Consider the following 17,375-nt stretch of genomic DNA (forward strand, 5'->3'; position numbering starts at 1 on the left):
ATGGCCATTGGAGCAACTAAATGACCTCCATTTGTCTAAATATACATAGGGATTAAGGAGAGAGCGCAGGTAACTTTCTTTTCTTTGGTTTTTACTATATATTGGGGCTGATGTGTACTTTAGTCCTCGCTGCCGGCCCAGTAGTGATGGGAGTGAATGCAGGACTTCTCTTTTTGTATTTGTATTTACTTTGTATCACACAGCCATGTTACAATGCTGCCGCCCATCCCATATGTTCCCTATTAAGGGTGTGGCGAAACCAACCTCGCCACTGTGCACTGGAGGAGCCTGGTTGCTCGCTTGCTCCCTTTGGACTATGGCCCTGCAGGTCAAAGCTTGTATTTTCCCTGCAGAAAGGCTTGTTCGTGCCTTTCTGCCAGGGTGTTCGGTAGATTCCAGCTACCGAACAAACTACCGTACGAGGGACCACCTAGGAGCTGGAGTGTGCCGTCAATTGACCGCCCAGAAGCTGCGGTTAACCGCAGCTTAATTGATGAACGCTGGGTGGCCTTTGTTTGTTTGCCGAACACGTGGCAGCGTGGCCATTTTAACTACCGAACGGCCAGCGGTGTTCAGCGCTCAAACTATGGAACTGAAAACGGACACTTTATTGCGCGAACAACGCTGAGCCGCCAGCCTCCTTACCTCAGCATTCGGTAGTGGAACCGACTGGCTGTTCATTCGGTAGTTTGACCGTATGAACAGCCTCACCCCAGATAGCCATGCCATGGAGCCTATTCGTGTAACGAAAGACTATGTGAAAGACTTTGGCTCCATGGCAATTGAACTATATGTATGCGATCTGAGCGCCATTCGGTAATACTGTGCGCTCAGATCTAAGCTATCCGGGGATATGTTGCATGTATGGGTTTTGTGTACTAAATGTGTCAGTGGGTAATTTTGTGTCTTTTACTGTCTTTTTGTCTGCCATGTGGGTAATGGAGTTTTGCCTCTGTCCTTGGAGATAATTGGATTACTTCTCCAATTATCTCCAGTCCAGGGAGGAGGGATTATGATGCATTGTGGGATTGTTTAAAGGTGTATGTCTGTGATTGGTCCGTGTCCTATATGTTTCCCAGTTTCCCATCTGGTCCCCTAGGGGAGTGTCCACCAGGTGGGAAACCTGCATAAAAGCCGGGCAGGTAGCCCCAGTAAATGAGTTCCTGCTTACCCCTCAAAGTGAAGTGTTGTCTCATTCTTGGGGGGAATTTGATTGTATGCCGATTGCCAGGAGTGTAAGATGTTCATAGGGCTTTTCCTGTTCGGCTGCTTCCAGTGTTCGTGTGTCTCTTGTTCGGGAGTTGGTGAATTCGTGCAGTTTGCAGTTTGGGAGATTGGTGCTTGCAGTAGCTGCTGGTCTATCTGGAAGGGGATTATCGCCTAAACGGCTTGTATCCTCTGGTGAGCGAAACGGTCTGTTACAAAGGGTTAATAAGTATATAGGGGTGTATATAAAAAATACCTCTCTCTGTCTCGTTAGAGATATCTTTGCCAGAAGCTCAGGGAAGCCGGCTGAAGGGTTAGTGTTAGGACCCGCTTAGGGGGGGGTCTGCCTTGACGTTGGCAGGCGGGCATTCCCTCCAATGGCCATTGGAGCGACTAAATGACCTCCATTTGTCTAAATATACATAGGGATTAAGGAGAGAGTGCAGGTAACTTTTTCCTTTTCTTTGGTTTTTACTATATATTGGACTTCTCTTTTTGTATTTGTGTCTGCTATATCTGATACCACCATGAAAAGAATAAAATATATATATATATATATATATATATAAATAATTCAGGGCACTCGCTTATTCACTAAACAATGATTTCAAATCTTAGACATTGTAATAGTTTTATTTAAAAACACCTCACCTAGGCAAAAGATTATTGGGGTTTAGTTACATTATATGATCATACATTGCATAAGCCTACTAGGACAGGACCTGCCGGATATGGGGTACTTTGACGTAGTTGGCAGGCTTATGCAATGTATGATCATTTAATGTAACTAAACCCCCATCATTTTTTGCCTAGGTGAAGTGTTTTCCAGTGCGCTAGATTCTGTATATTTTGGCCCCAGCAGCACCCTATAATGTATGCATGTTCAGGTGAGTGCAGCCCTCTTGGTTTCTTTTATATATTTGGGAGTCCCAGGCCAACTCCTTGGTTTTGCACCCCTCTTTGTTACAGGTGCCTCAGTCCAGGACCCTATTTAGCTTTGACTTGCAGAGAGTCCCAGTAAGGAAGTATTTCCCAAGTAAGTGGATTAATCTCATAAGAGCAAGCATTAGGCTGCTACTAGGATAGGACCTGCCGAATATGGGGTACTTTGACGTAGTTGGCAGGCTTATGCAATGTAACTAAACCCCCATCATTTTTTGCCTAGGTGAGGTGTTTTTAAATAAAACTATTACAATCTCTAAGATTTGAAATCACTGTTTAGTGAATAAGCGAGTGCGCTGGAGTATGTGTGTGTGTATATATATATATATATATATATATATATATATATAAATAAAGAGATAAACTTGGCACTCACCCTTTCCAAAAATTTTTTTCTCAATGTTCTTGCCTGGGTGCCGACCTCGGCGTCAGTATAAAATATTCCAATGTGATAATAAGGTGCACTTTTCGAAATACTCTCATTAGTCCCTGGCCTTATCTTATATAAAAATAGTATCAGCCCTGATTACTAAATGCCTAATGTGTTTAGGATCTTAAAAAACCCAAAAACTTTTGATAGGCAATGCTAACCCTATACCAACCATACCACTTACCCAATAAGTACACTCACAGTATGCCTACCCTAATCTTACCCTTAACTTCAACCCAACACGATCTTCAGCCCTAAAACAGAATTAAAGGAACACTGTCACCAAAACAACTTAATGAAGCAGTTTTTGAGTACAGATCATACATCTGCAGCCTCACTGCTCAATTATCTGCCATTTAGGAGTTACATCACTTTTGTTTCTGTTAATGCAGCCGTATTCACACCTCCCCTGGCTGTGGCCCATACAGCCTGCATAAAAAACAAAATGGTTTCATTTTCAGATACTAACTTACTTTAGAAGTATTTATCTCCTGCTCTGTAAATTGAACTACTCACACACAAACAGTGCAGGTGATATGCAATTCTGAATTAAACTGACTGTGAAATAAAAGAATTTCAAACATTACATTTTACATGACGTGTTTAGGAAGGCTGCACAAGCCACATGCAGAGAGGTGTGACAAGGGCTGAATAAAGTGATTTAACTCCTAAATGGCATAAAATTTAGCAGGGAGACTGCAGGGGCATGATCTACACACCAAGACTGCTCCATTAAAAGAACACTATAGGGTCAGGAACACAAACATGTATTATTCCTGACCCTAGTGTTAAAACACCATCTAAAATATTACTTTTAATGCCAGTCTGCTGCTGCTAGCTCTGCCCCCGATCTGCCTGCTTGGCTGACATCATCAGAAGTCTTGATAAAAAGCCAATCACAATACAAATCATCAGATTTGACAATCTCAGCCAATCAAATGCTTTCCCACAGGATTAAATAAATGCATCCATTGAGAGCGTAGAGGTGCTGATCGCAAGTGCTGCAGACCCAGGAAGCACCTCTAGTGGCCGTCTGAGTGACTGCCACTGGAGGTGTCCCTAGTGAGAAAAGGCACGGTCTACATGAAAATGCCTACAGAGAGTACACACCAGAACAACCACATTAAGCTGTATTAGTTCTGGTGACTATAGTATCCCTTTAAGCTAAAGTTGTTTTGGTGATTATAGTGTCTCATTAACCTATACACAGTATTAACCCTTACTATAACAGAGTAACCGTATCCTACTCTTACCCCTAAATCTAACCCCAACCAACTGCCAAAATCAATTCTGATATTAGAAATGGGTTTCACTGTATTTAAAAGGGACACTAGTCACCAGAATAACAATAGCTTAATGTAGTTGTTCTGGGGAGTGTAATCATTGCTTTCAGGCATTTTAATGTAAACATTGCCTTTTCAGAGAAAAGGCAGTGTTTACATTGCCTCTAGGGACAACTCCAAGTGGCACAGTAGGCAGTACTGCCATACAGCATCTCAATGCATCTCTATGAGGTGCTGCTGATTGGCCAAAACAGCATTTGGCCCGCCCCCTTGCCAATTTAACAAATGCAATGCTTTCTCTATGGCAATTCTGATGTCACCAAGGGAGCAGGGCCAGTGTCGGCAGACCCACGTGAGTATTAATTACTTTTAAGGGGCCACCTAATTAGAGGGTTTAGCACTAAAGTGTCAGGAATACATCTACTGGCTGTTTTCAGTATTATACTTTGTATATTTCTGAATAGAGTGCTGGTTCCAGCCGATTATATAGGGATCAATGCTAGGCAGCTGGAAAAATCCAGCAACGGTCCCAATCGGCTGGGGACACGCTGGAGCTGGACACACAAGCTGCATGAACTTCCTCCCCCCTCCCAAAAAAAGTTTATTGAATGGAGTTAAAGGGCTCTGTGCAGCGCTGGAAGCTCATCGGTCAGTCTGGGGCTACTGAAACTGGCTCCCAGGTATCCATTACCTAAGGTTTAGTGATGTGTGCAGGAATTTAACAATGCTCACACGGCAATAACCAAGTATTTAAAAAAAAAAAAAAAAACACTTGCCACGCTGGCTTCCAGCACTGCAAAAAGTCTGGGGCCACTAAAAATCAATGCATCTCTACACAAGTACACAGAGGAGATTCCCAGGTACCCATTGTTACCTGGGACTCCCTGGTGTGAGCATGGAATTAACCCTGCACATACCAAATATGCAGGGCATTCTATGCTGCCCTAGTGCCCTACATGCATTACAGCTCACTTAATGTAGGACGGCATAGAATGTCCCAACATCATTGAGGGTTTCATTTCAACATCAATCAGAGCAGCCTTACCGTAACAATATGCAAAGATTCAGAGTTGACTGTACTTAAAACGCACAGTGAAATCATGATACCTGCAGAGACAAGACCAGGCTATAGTGAAACACAGAAAACACAAAAATATAACATATTACAAACAAATTGTACAAAAACAGCTCATCAAAAAAAAAAAAAGACAGCTCATCACAAAATAATTTGCTGCTACTACATGTAATAACCGACAAAGGGGGTTTCCAATACTTTAAAAGGACTCCATTCCAAACCTGCAGGGGAACTCGTTATAAAGCATACTAATACATACAATTTTCAAGCAAAAGTACAGGTAAAAAGAAAGATCTACAGCTTGCAATTACATGCTTCTACCAGAAGACATCTCCAAGCACACAGAGTGACAGGTGGGGAACACACTTAATAGAGTTTAGTGCCAAGTACCGGTATATCTTTAACTTCCAAGTATTGAAGGGATACCCGAAACCAGTGTTAACCCCTTAGTAACCAAACCAATATCATTGCTGTGATAGGTTTTACTGTTTTGAAACACTAATATTGGTGTTCAGCAAAGTCTCCCGAGTAAAACAGTGGCCACCCCTCCATGTACAGGTTTTAGGGTGTCATGGAAAGTTACAGGGTTAAATACAGTGCTAGCAAATTAAATTCTCTGGACTTTTGGCCTGGGATGTCAGGTAGGTCCCCCAAATTGCAATCAATAAAATTACATACATATATATATATATAAAAATAGAAAGAAAAAAAAAAATTTGCCCGATATTGTTTTTTTTTTTAGAGCGGATACAGATAATCTGAACTTTCAGGCCGATCGCCAATACCAATATTCTGTACATTTACAATTTATAGAAAAAAAAAAACACTTTCTACACAAATCTACTGTTAACTGAACATGTTTATTATTTATTTTTTGCTAATTTTTTTTTTTTATTAATGTTAATGCACAAAATATACATGCCAATCACTTTAAGAACATAATTCTTTATGTTTTCAAGAATATGTGTGTGTAGTGGATGCAGTGTGTTTTTGTGTAGTGTGTATATATAATTAATGCAGTGCATGTTTGTGCAGTGAGTGTGTTTGTGTAGATATGTTAAAGTTTGTAAAATTATTTTTATATTTTTAACTTATTTATTTTTTTATAAACTGTTGCATGGACTCTGCAGAGGGGTCCAGCACACTCTTACTTACCTCCCCAGCAGCTCCCTTCAGCTCCCCTGTCCAACTCTCACGGCCTGTGTGCTGCGATGCCATGCTAACCTGTGGCAACGCTCTGACGGCCGCGGGACTCGCAAGAGTTAGACAGGGGAGCTGAAAGGAGCTGCTGGGAAGGTAAATAAGAGTGTGCTGGGCCCCCTAGGACCCTGGTCTGCATTATAGACAATATCGGTATCTTTATTGGCCGATACAGATATTGTTGAAAATACAGAAAATCGGCCGATAATATCAGACAGACCGATAATCGGTCGATCCCCAATATATATTTCGTATTATTTTAATCTATTTATATATACCTAAAGAGATTATATATAATTTCATTCTAAGGGTATTTTTATATAAAGAGATATATATATATATATATATTCTATCAAAATACAGTTAGAATAAAATCACACACACATATACATTATATATATATATATATATATATATATATATATATATATATATATATATATATAAATTTATATTTATTTACCCATTATTTATATTTTTAATATACAATAATTATACTTACATGTGTGTAATTTAATTAGAAGTGTATTTTTATATTAAAGGGACACTATAGTCACCTGAACAACTTTAGCTTAATGAAGCAGTTTTGGTGTATAGAACACGCCCCTGCAGCCTCACTGCTCAATTCTCTGCCATTTAGGAGTTAAATCCCTTTGTTTATGAACCCTAGTCACACCTCCCTGCATGTGACTTGCACAGCCTTCCATAAACACTTCCTGTAAAGAGAGCCCTATTTAGGCTTTCTTTATTGCAAGTTCTGTTTAATTAAGATTTTCTTATCCCCTGCTATGTTAATAGCTTGCTAGACCCTGCAAGAGCCTCCTGTATGTGATTAAAGTTCAATTTAGAGATTGAGATACAATTATTTAAGGTAAATTACATCTGTTTGAAAGTGAAATCAGTTTTTTTTTCATGCAGGCTCTGTCACTCATAGCCAGGGGAGGTGTGGCTAGGGCTGCATAAACCAAAACAAAGTGATTTAACTCCTAAATGACAGTGAAATTGCAGGGGAATGATCTATACACTAAAACTGCTTTATTTAGCTAAAGTAATTTAGGGGACTATAGTGTTCCTTTAATATAAAAATATACTTAGTATGGCATTATACACACACACACTTATTTTATTTTAACAGAAGCAGGGAGACTGCCTATCGGTTCAGGCAGTCCCCCTGCAGGCAGCACTATGGACGCCTATTGCGGCCATGTGACCGCTGTTTCAGAGCCATCACATGGCCCGCGGGGCCTAATTTGTCGAGGGGGGACTGTCTGGGCTGTCAGGTAGTCCCCCCAGACCGGGAGCAACGGCGACGATAGGGTAAGTAATATATTGCTGCGGTCATTGTGTATTCAGTTTTTGTTGGACGTACCTAGTGCGTCCACGGTCCTTAAACGACCACTATAGTGCCAGGAAAACACTCTTTTTCCTGGCACTATAGTGCCTTGAGGGTGCCCACCGGGCTGGATGGAGAGGAAGGGGTTAAAAACGTACTCTCCTCCTCCTTTCCCCGTCATCGGCTGAATGCGCATGCACGGCAAGAGCCGTGCGCGCATTCTCAATGCTTTCCTATGGACGCAAGCGTCTGCTCACTGTGAAAATCACAGTGAGAAGCGCTGAAGCGTCTCTAGCGGCTGTCAATGAGACAGCCACTAGAGGCTGGATTAACCCATAGGTAAACATAGAAGTTTCTCTGAAACTGCTATGTTTACAGCAGACAGGGTTAATCCTAGGTGGACCTGGCACCCAGACCACGTCATTAAGCTGAAGTGGTCTGGGTGCCTATAGTGGTCCTTTAAGGAGTTCATTTTGTCAACTACAATTTTTGAGATTTAGATGACTAAAATACAACTAAAATGAATTTTCAGTCAAAAGACTGACAAAAACTAAATTGAAATTTGCCGCCAAAATTAACACTGCCCCAGACCACTAAAGCACTTCAGCTTGCTGAAAAACAACTATTTGTGAAGAGTGTGTCCTATTTTTTCCCCATTTCGCAAAAAGTGCAGATTTCAATAGAAATTGACGATTTTATAAATTATCCTGGTTACACCCCCATGGCTTTCAAGCAGATAACTGGTCCTTTTACTTCCTGGTTTGGTTAGGTCAGTGTATATAAACTCAAGAGTCAGTAAATGCCCAGAGCACCTGCCTTGCAAAGACTTCTCATTGAACTGCATTGGGAAGTCTGTGATTGGACAGCCACAGAACGTCTGGGCAGTGTTAGAAGGGGAGGGCTTGCAAAGGCTGCAAACATGAGAACTGCAGGTTTTGCAAGCTGTTTTTAGATAAACCCCCAATTAAAAAACACACATAATTAAATGCATGTAAGTTTTCATTTTGGTCTACTTGGCACCAGCTTCTGTGAACTCATAGCCAACTTTGGCATCTGTGTTTTAGCCACCCAGCTCTGTGCTCAAGATACATTTCTAACTATTTGAGGTCACTGACATCTTGTAAAGCTGGGGTGGTGTTTTTCTGCTGGATTACAACTTCCATCATTCTCAGCTAGCTATTGTTGGCAGAAGTTCATGGAAATATTAGCTTAATGGCTGCAGGCTGCCCAGACCTGTCATTTATCATCACAGAGAAACAATGAGCCGTTTCATCATATTGCCTACGAAATCTACTGCTGATGCTGAGATTTCCCAGAGATTCCCAAAGTCAGTAACTCAGTATCACCCTTGGTAACCTGAAGGGAACATAAAATGAGAACATTTAACACAAAAGACAAATAAAAGGCCTTGTGAATGAAGTCTGCATTCTTGGATTACAATACTTTTGGCTCTGAGAGACTCCACACGCATTTTACAAATCTAATTACAATCTGTCTTGCCTTGCAGTTTTAAAAAAAGCATCTGAAAGAATTCAGAAAATGACAGCATGTGCTTTTAAACATGGTGGTGGTGGTTTTTTATAATATCACAATTAATAGTGTGACAAAAACAAAGCAAAGAAAATTTAAAGAAAATTTGAAAAAATTTGCATATTTACAGAGGAAGGGTTGCATGCATTTACTATAGTGTCTCAAAGGACTACAGTCAAACCCACATTTCTAGGAAAACGTTTTAATTAGTTTAAGTGACTAGCTTCAAGTCAGGAAGATGTTATGCATATGTTTTACATCTAATAACAGCTTGTAAAACGCTGATTTCAACGTGGTCTGTGAGCTGCCATTTTCACATTCAGAAAGGAAATATAAAATTGCACCAAGCTTACAACAGAGTTAACAATCTGAAGAGAAAACAGTAAAGTCAAACAATTATTAAGCATTAAAAAATAAAACAAGGTTAATATGTGTAATAAAACAGACATTCCAATGTTTTGTCAGATGGAACATTATTTTATGGCTTGTCACAGGGGTCCATGCAGACTTTACACACTTGGGAATTTCTAAGTACTCACCAACGTATCACTTAAACAAAGGAGAACTAATTGACAGCCAATTATATATAAATGATTTTATTTTTATTTTTTAAATGCTTTACTTGCTCAAGCTTTTAGATAAATTCATGTCATAAAAAAAAAAAAAATGTAAATAAAAAATGCAAGCCTAGAAATTCAAAAATATTTTTACGAGACCCTGCCAACATACTACTGTTTGAGTATCTTCTAAAGATAAAAAGCTTTATGAAATACTCATTATCAGCACTGGAATTTCATTGAACGTCCAAGGCAATCAAGATAAAAGACAGGATAGTGACTATTCACTAGTCTTCTGGTCAAGCCTGAAGTTGACTACACATAGAAGTTCTACCATCAACTTTTGAGGGAAAGAGGCAAATACTAGCACACTGCACTATTTTGGCAATGGTGATCCTTCAAACTATACTCTTGCACTTGAGTAGAGCAGTGACGCAAGCTCCGGATGGAGGATGCATCAGGAGCTGAAGTAAGATGACTGCAGCGCTGAGGAGGGAGAGCTTCAGGTAAGTATAACTGCAAGTGCTTCTCCTCCTGGCAGCCCACTGCAATACATGCAAAGACCGCTGAAGGGGACAGTCACTTAAACAGTAATAGCGGTCATTAAGCAGAAACACAAAACACACACTCAGCGCATACCACACACACTACAAACATTCATAAAACACACAGTCAGCACTAATATATATATACACACACACACACACACTCTATGTGGGAGGAGAGAGGGCGGGACACTAAAACGTACTCACATTTTCGCAAATTAAATATTTTTGACAAAACTGAGGCAGAAATAGCCAGTTTTAACTATAGTAAAGTTAAAGAGTATTTTCCAGCTCAGGTTTTCTATTTAAATTCAAATTGGGAAAAATCAGGTTTTAGTGAATAATACCAGATGCTAAAAAAAAAAAAAAAAAAACATAATTGAAGAATAAAGCATAATATTTAGGATATGCAAAGATTAGAATTGGTGTAATAATAAAAAAGAAAAAAAAAAAAAGAAAAAAAAGAAGTGTACTGCCTGGAGACCAAATGTTAGGGGCACACATTCACAAATTGAACAAGGCCATGATGCCGTACAGAATTATTGCTAACCCACTCAAGAGAAGATTCCCCCCTACCCCAAAGAAAGGGCTCAGTAGCAAGCTACCATAAGGAGGAGCAAGAACAAAAGGGATTTCCAACAATTAGACTGTAAATATATCTCTGAGGGTCTTGTTACCATTTACAGTGTCGCTATCTACAGTCTAATATTCCAATGTGGGCCCAAATGTCAGTATTGCGATTGCTGCTCACGTTCTTAAAGGTGTAGAATGGGCGCCTCGGCATACCCATTCATGCACGTTCTGGGGTCACAGGTGTGACAACGACCAATCTAAAAATCGCATCCAACACTATTTATAGTGATGGCAGATAACCATTCGGCCAATCTAGTCGACCCAATTTTCTAAATACTATCATTAGTCCCTGGTCTTATCTTATAGCTAGGATAGTCTTATGCCTATCCCATGCATGCTTAAACTCCTTCAATGTGTTAACCTCTACCACTTCAGCTGGAAGGTGGGGATGTCAGGGGGGAGCTAGATGGTGTTTTTTTTTTTTTTTAAACTCTAGGGTCAGGAATGCATGTTTGTGTTCCTGACTCTACAGTGTTCCTTAAGTTAAAGCCATTTATGTGTAGCACTCTAAAACACAAGCAATTAAACCACTGCTCCAACTACCACTGCAGTAGAGGTTATATGGCCAGAAGTGCCCTGGCACCCCCACAGAGTATTTTTTTAAACAGTTTAGAGCATTTTAACAAATTACCCGGGGTCCCATGAGGCTCCAATAGTCCCTGCTCAGCATTGGCTGAAGGTCAGGTAAGCACACTCAGCCAATCATTGCAGTCCTGGATCGTATCCAGCTTATCAGGAGGAGTAACTTGTCAAAATGTTCAAATATGGTTTTATCCTGGCGCTGTAAACACTAGAGCAAGCTGCAGTGGTTACGATGCTAATATTTGTGGCAGAAGTAGCCTTATTTTGCTGTATGTGAACAAGGCAATCTGTTCTCGAACAGTAATCACCATTCTGTTCGAGAATCGATTGTACCTTCCTTGCATGGGAGAATGTCATAAAAGGAGCATTGTGGCAAACCTAGCCACTTTAGGTCATATTGCAGAACATTTAAAAGTTGACAGTTAACTCCTGGAGCCATGAATAAAAATTGTCAGTTGACTCCCAGGCTATGTGTCGTCTGGTCCTTGGGAATGGGAATTAAGCTGTGTGTCCTGCCTTCTGTATGCTGAATCCTGATTACCAGCGGAGAGCCCTTGTATTAACCCCTGACGCTCCGCCAAAATATTGTTCCTTTAAAGAGAGCCTTTAATATAAGTTAACCCTAAACGCATTGAATACATGATATATCAGAGAGATATACGATGTTTACAATGTAAAAGTATTAGATATTAACCAACCTCCGATTCACCATCGTCATGTCCTCACCTTCACTACGTTTCTGTAACGCACACCTCCAGCCTACCCACGCAGCGCAAACCTTCCTTGTGACACGGACACTGAATTGCCAGCATGCTGGTGTCTGAACTGAATAACATCAGTCATTCTCTTCCTAAACTCCCTAGTTAACAGTATATATAATGACAGTGAGGCTGTGTGTGTATTATTATAGAGAGATACAGTATATATAATGACAGTGAGGCTGTGTGTATTATTATAGAGAGATACAGTATATATAATGACAGTGAGGCTGTGTGTATGTTATTATAGGGAGATACAGTATATATAATGACAGTGAGGCTGTGTGTGTATTATTATAGAGAGATACAGTATATATAATGACAGTGAGGCTGTGTGTATTATTATAGAGAGATACAGTATATATAATGACAGCGAGGCTGTGTGTGTGTATTATTATAGAGAGATACAGTATATATAATGACAGTGAGGCTGTGTGTGTATTATTATAGAGAGATACAGTATATATAATGACAGTGAGGCTGTGTGTATTATTATAGAGAGATACAGTATATATAATGACAGCGAGGCTGTGTGTGTGTATTATTATAGAGAGATACAGTATATATAATGACAGTGAGGCTGTGTGTGTATTATTATAGAGAGATACAGTATATATAATGACAGTGAGGCTGTGTGTATGTTATTATAGGGAGATACAGTATATATAATGACAGTGAGGCTGTGTGTATTATTATAGAGAGATACAGTATATATAATGACAGTGAGGCTGTGTGTATTATAGAGAGATACAGTATATATAATGACAGTGAGGCTGTGTGTGTATTATTATAGAGAGATACAGTATATATAATGACAGTGAGGCTGTGTGTGTATTATTATAGAGAGATACAGTATATATAATGACAGTGAGGCTGTGTGTTATTATAGAGAGATACAGTATATATATAATGACAGTGAGGCTGTGTGTTATTATAGAGAGATACAGTATATATAATGACAGTGAGGCTGTGTGTTATTATAGAGAGATACAGTATATATTACAGTGAGGCTGTGTGTGTATTATTATAGAGAGATACAGTATATATAATGACAGTGAGGCTGTGTGTATTATTATAGAGAGATACAGTATATATAATGACAGTGAGGCTGTGTGTATTATTATAGAGAGATACAGTATATATAATGACAGTGAGGCTGTGTGTGTATTATTATAGAGAGATACAGTATATATAATGACAGTGAGGCTGTGTGTATTATTATAGAGAGATACAGTATATATAATGACAGTGAGGCTGTGTGTGTATTATTATAGAGAGATACAGTATATATAATGACAGCGAGGCTGTGTGTGTGTATTATTATAGAGAGATACAGTATATATAATGACAGTGAGGCTGTGTGTGTATTATTATAGAGAGATACAGTATATATAATGACAGTGAGGCTGTGTGTATTATTATAGAGAGATACAGTATATATAATGACAGCGAGGCTGTGTGTGTGTATTATTATAGAGAGATACAGTATATATAATGACAGTGAGGCTGTGTGTGTATTATTATAGAGAGATACAGTATATATAATGACAGTGAGGCTGTGTGTATGTTATTATAGGGAGATACAGTATATATAATGACAGTGAGGCTGTGTGTATTATTATAGAGAGATACAGTATATATAATGACAGTGAGGCTGTGTGTATTATAGAGAGATACAGTATATATAATGACAGTGAGGCTGTGTGTGTATTATTATAGAGAGATACAGTATATATAATGACAGTGAGGCTGTGTGTGTATTATTATAGAGAGATACAGTATATATAATGACAGTGAGGCTGTGTGTTATTATAGAGAGATACAGTATATATATAATGACAGTGAGGCTGTGTGTTATTATAGAGAGATACAGTATATATAATGACAGTGAGGCTGTGTGTTATTATAGAGAGATACAGTATATATTACAGTGAGGCTGTGTGTGTATTATTATAGAGAGATACAGTATATATAATGACAGTGAGGCTGTGTGTATTATTATAGAGAGATACAGTATATATAATGACAGTGAGGCTGTGTGTATTATTATAGAGAGATACAGTATATATAATGACAGTGAGGCTGTGTGTGTATTATTATAGAGAGATACAGTATATATAATGACAGTGAGGCTGTGTGTATTATTATAGAGAGATACAGTATATATAATGACAGTGAGGCTGTGTGTGTATTATTATAGAGAGATACAGTATATATAATGACAGTGAGGCTGTGTGTATTATTATAGAGAGATACAGTATATATAATGACAGTGAGGCTGTGTGTTATTATAGAGAGATACAGTATATATAATGACAGTGAGGCTGTGTGTATTATTATAGAGAGATACAGTATATATAATGACAGTGAGGCTGTGTGTATTATTATAGAGAGATACAGTATATATAATGACAGTGAGGCTGTGTGTTATTATAGAGAGATACAGTATATATTACAGTGAGGCTGTGTGTGTATTATTATAGAGAGATACAGTATATATAATGACAGTGAGGCTGTGTGTATTATTATAGAGAGATACAGTATATATAATGACAGTGAGGCTGTGTGTATTATTATAGAGAGATACAGTATATATAATGACAGTGAGGCTGTGTGTGCTATTATAGAGAGATACAGTATATATAATGACTGAGGCTGTGTGTGTATTATAGAGAGATACAGTATATATTACAGTGAGGCTGTGTGTATTATTATAGAGAGATACAGTATATATAATGACAGTGAGGCTGTGTGTGTATTATAGAGAGATACAGTATATATAATGACAGTGAAGCTGTGTGAGTGTATTATAGAGAGATACAGTATATATAATGACAGTGAGGCTGTGTGTGTATTATTATAGAGAGATACAGTATATATAATGACAGTGAGGCTGTGTGTGTATTATTATAGAGAGATACAGTATATATAATGACAGTGAGGCTGTGTGTGTATTATTATAGAGAGATACAGTATATATAATGACAGTGAGGCTGTGTGTATTATTATAGAGAGATACAGTATATATAATGACAGTGAGGCTGTGTGTATTATTATAGAGAGATACAGTATATATAATGACAGTGAGGCTGTGTGTATTATTATAGAGAGATACAGTATATATATAATGACAATGAGGCTGTGTGTATTATTATAGAGAGATACAGTATATATATATAATGACAGTGAGGCTGTGTGTATTATTATAGAGAGATACAGTATATATAATGACAGTGAGGCTGTGTGTATTATTATAGAGAGATACAGTATATATAATGACAGTGAGGCTGTGTGTATTATTATAGAGAGATACAGTATATATAATGACAATGAGGGTGTGTGTGTATTATTATAGAGAGATACAGTATATTTAATGACAGTGAGGCTGTGTGTATTATTATAGAGAGATACAGTATATATAATGACAGTGAGGCTGTGTGTATTATTATAGAGAGATACAGTATATATAATGACAGTGAGGCTGTGTGTATTATTATAGAGAGATACAGTATATTTAATGACAGTGAGGCTGTGTGTTATTATAGAGAGATACAGTAAAAATAAAGACAGTGAGGCTGTGTGTGTATTATTATAGAGAGATACAGTATATATGACAGTGAGGCTGTGTGTGTATTATTATAGAGAGATACAGTATATATAATGACAGTGAGGCTGTGTGTGTATTATAGAGAGATACAGTATATATAATGACAGTGAGGCAGTGTGTGTATTATAGAGAGATACAGTATATATAATGACAGTGAGGCTGTGTGTTATTATAGAGAGATACAGTATATATAATGACAGCGAGGCTGTGTGTATTATTATAGAGAGATACAGTATATATAATGACAGCGAGGCTGTGTGTGTATTATTATAGAGAGATACAGTATATTTAATGACAGCGAGGCTGTGTGTGTATTATTATAGAGAGATACAGTATAATGACAGTGAGGCTGTGTGTATTATTATAGAGAGATACAGTATATATAATGACAGTGAGACTGTGTGTGTGTATTATTATAGAGAGATACAGTATATATAATGACAGTGAGGCTGTGTGTGTATTATTATAGAGAGATACAGTATATATAATGACAGTGAGGCTGTGTGTGTATTATTATAGAGAGATACAGTATATATAATGGCAGTGAGGCTGTGTGTGTATTATTATAGAGAGATACAGTATATATAATGACAGTGAGGCTGTGTGTGTATTATTACAGAGAGATACAGTATATATAATGACAGTGAGGCTGTGTGTGTATTATTATAGAGAGATACAGTATATATATAATGACAGTGAGGCTGTGTGTATTATTATAGAGAGATACAATATATATAATGACAGTGAGGCTGTGTGTATTATTATAGAGAGATACAGTATATTTAATGACAGTGAGGCTGTGTGTATTATTATAGAGAGATACAGTATATTTAATGACAGAGAGGCTGTGTGTATTATTATAGAGAGATACAGTATATATAATGACAGCGAGGCTGTGTGTATTATTATAGAGAGATACAGTATATATAATGACAGTGAGACTGTGTGTGTGTGTATTATTATAGAGAGATACAGTATATATAATGACAGTGAAGCTGTGTGAGTGTATTATAGAGAGATACAGTATATATAATGACAGTGAGGCTGTGTGTGTATTATTATAGAGAGATACAGTATATATAATGACAGTGAGGCTGTGTGTGTATTATTATAGAGAGATACAATATATATAATGACAGTGAGGCTGTGTGTGTATTATTATAGAGAGATACAGTATATATAATGACAGTGAGGCTGTGTGTATTATTATAGAGAGATACAGTATATATAATGACAGTGAGGCTGTGTGTATTATTATAGAGAGATACAGTATATATAATGACAGTGAGGCTGTGTGTGTATTATTATAGAGAGATACAGTATATATATAATGACAGTGAGGCTGTGTGTATTATTATAGAGAGATACAGTATATATATAATGACAGTGAGGCTGTGTGTATTATTATAGAGAGATACAGTATATATAATGACAGTGAGGCTGTGTGTATTATTATAGAGAGATACAGTATATATGACAGCGAGGCTGTGTGTGTATTATTATAGAGAGATACAGTATATTTAATGACAGCGAGGCTGTGTGTATTATAGAGAGATACAGTATATATAATGACAATGAGGGTGTGTGTGTATTATTATAGAGAGATACAGTATATTTAATGACAGTGAGGCTGTGTGTATTATTATAGAGAGATACAGTATATATAATGACAGTGAGGCTGTGTGTATTATTAT

The 17,375-nt window shown here is 37.9% G+C and overlaps 1 protein-coding gene across 1 annotated transcript in view; it reads right to left on the reverse strand.

Annotated features, from left to right (window-relative positions):
* The window catches only part of DICER1 (dicer 1, ribonuclease III), an 87,362-nt gene that overhangs the window by 55,749 nt on the left and 14,238 nt on the right, over positions 1–17,375 (reverse strand). The window contains exon 2 of the mRNA XM_063440043.1: positions 4,907–4,968. The gene's annotated coding sequence lies outside the window, so the exon portion shown is untranslated. The remainder of the gene's footprint in view (positions 1–4,906; positions 4,969–17,375) is intronic.

The sequence above is a fragment of the Pelobates fuscus genome, chromosome 13 (genome assembly GCF_036172605.1).
Source record: "Pelobates fuscus isolate aPelFus1 chromosome 13, aPelFus1.pri, whole genome shotgun sequence".
Lineage (NCBI taxonomy): Eukaryota > Metazoa > Chordata > Amphibia > Anura > Pelobatidae > Pelobates > Pelobates fuscus.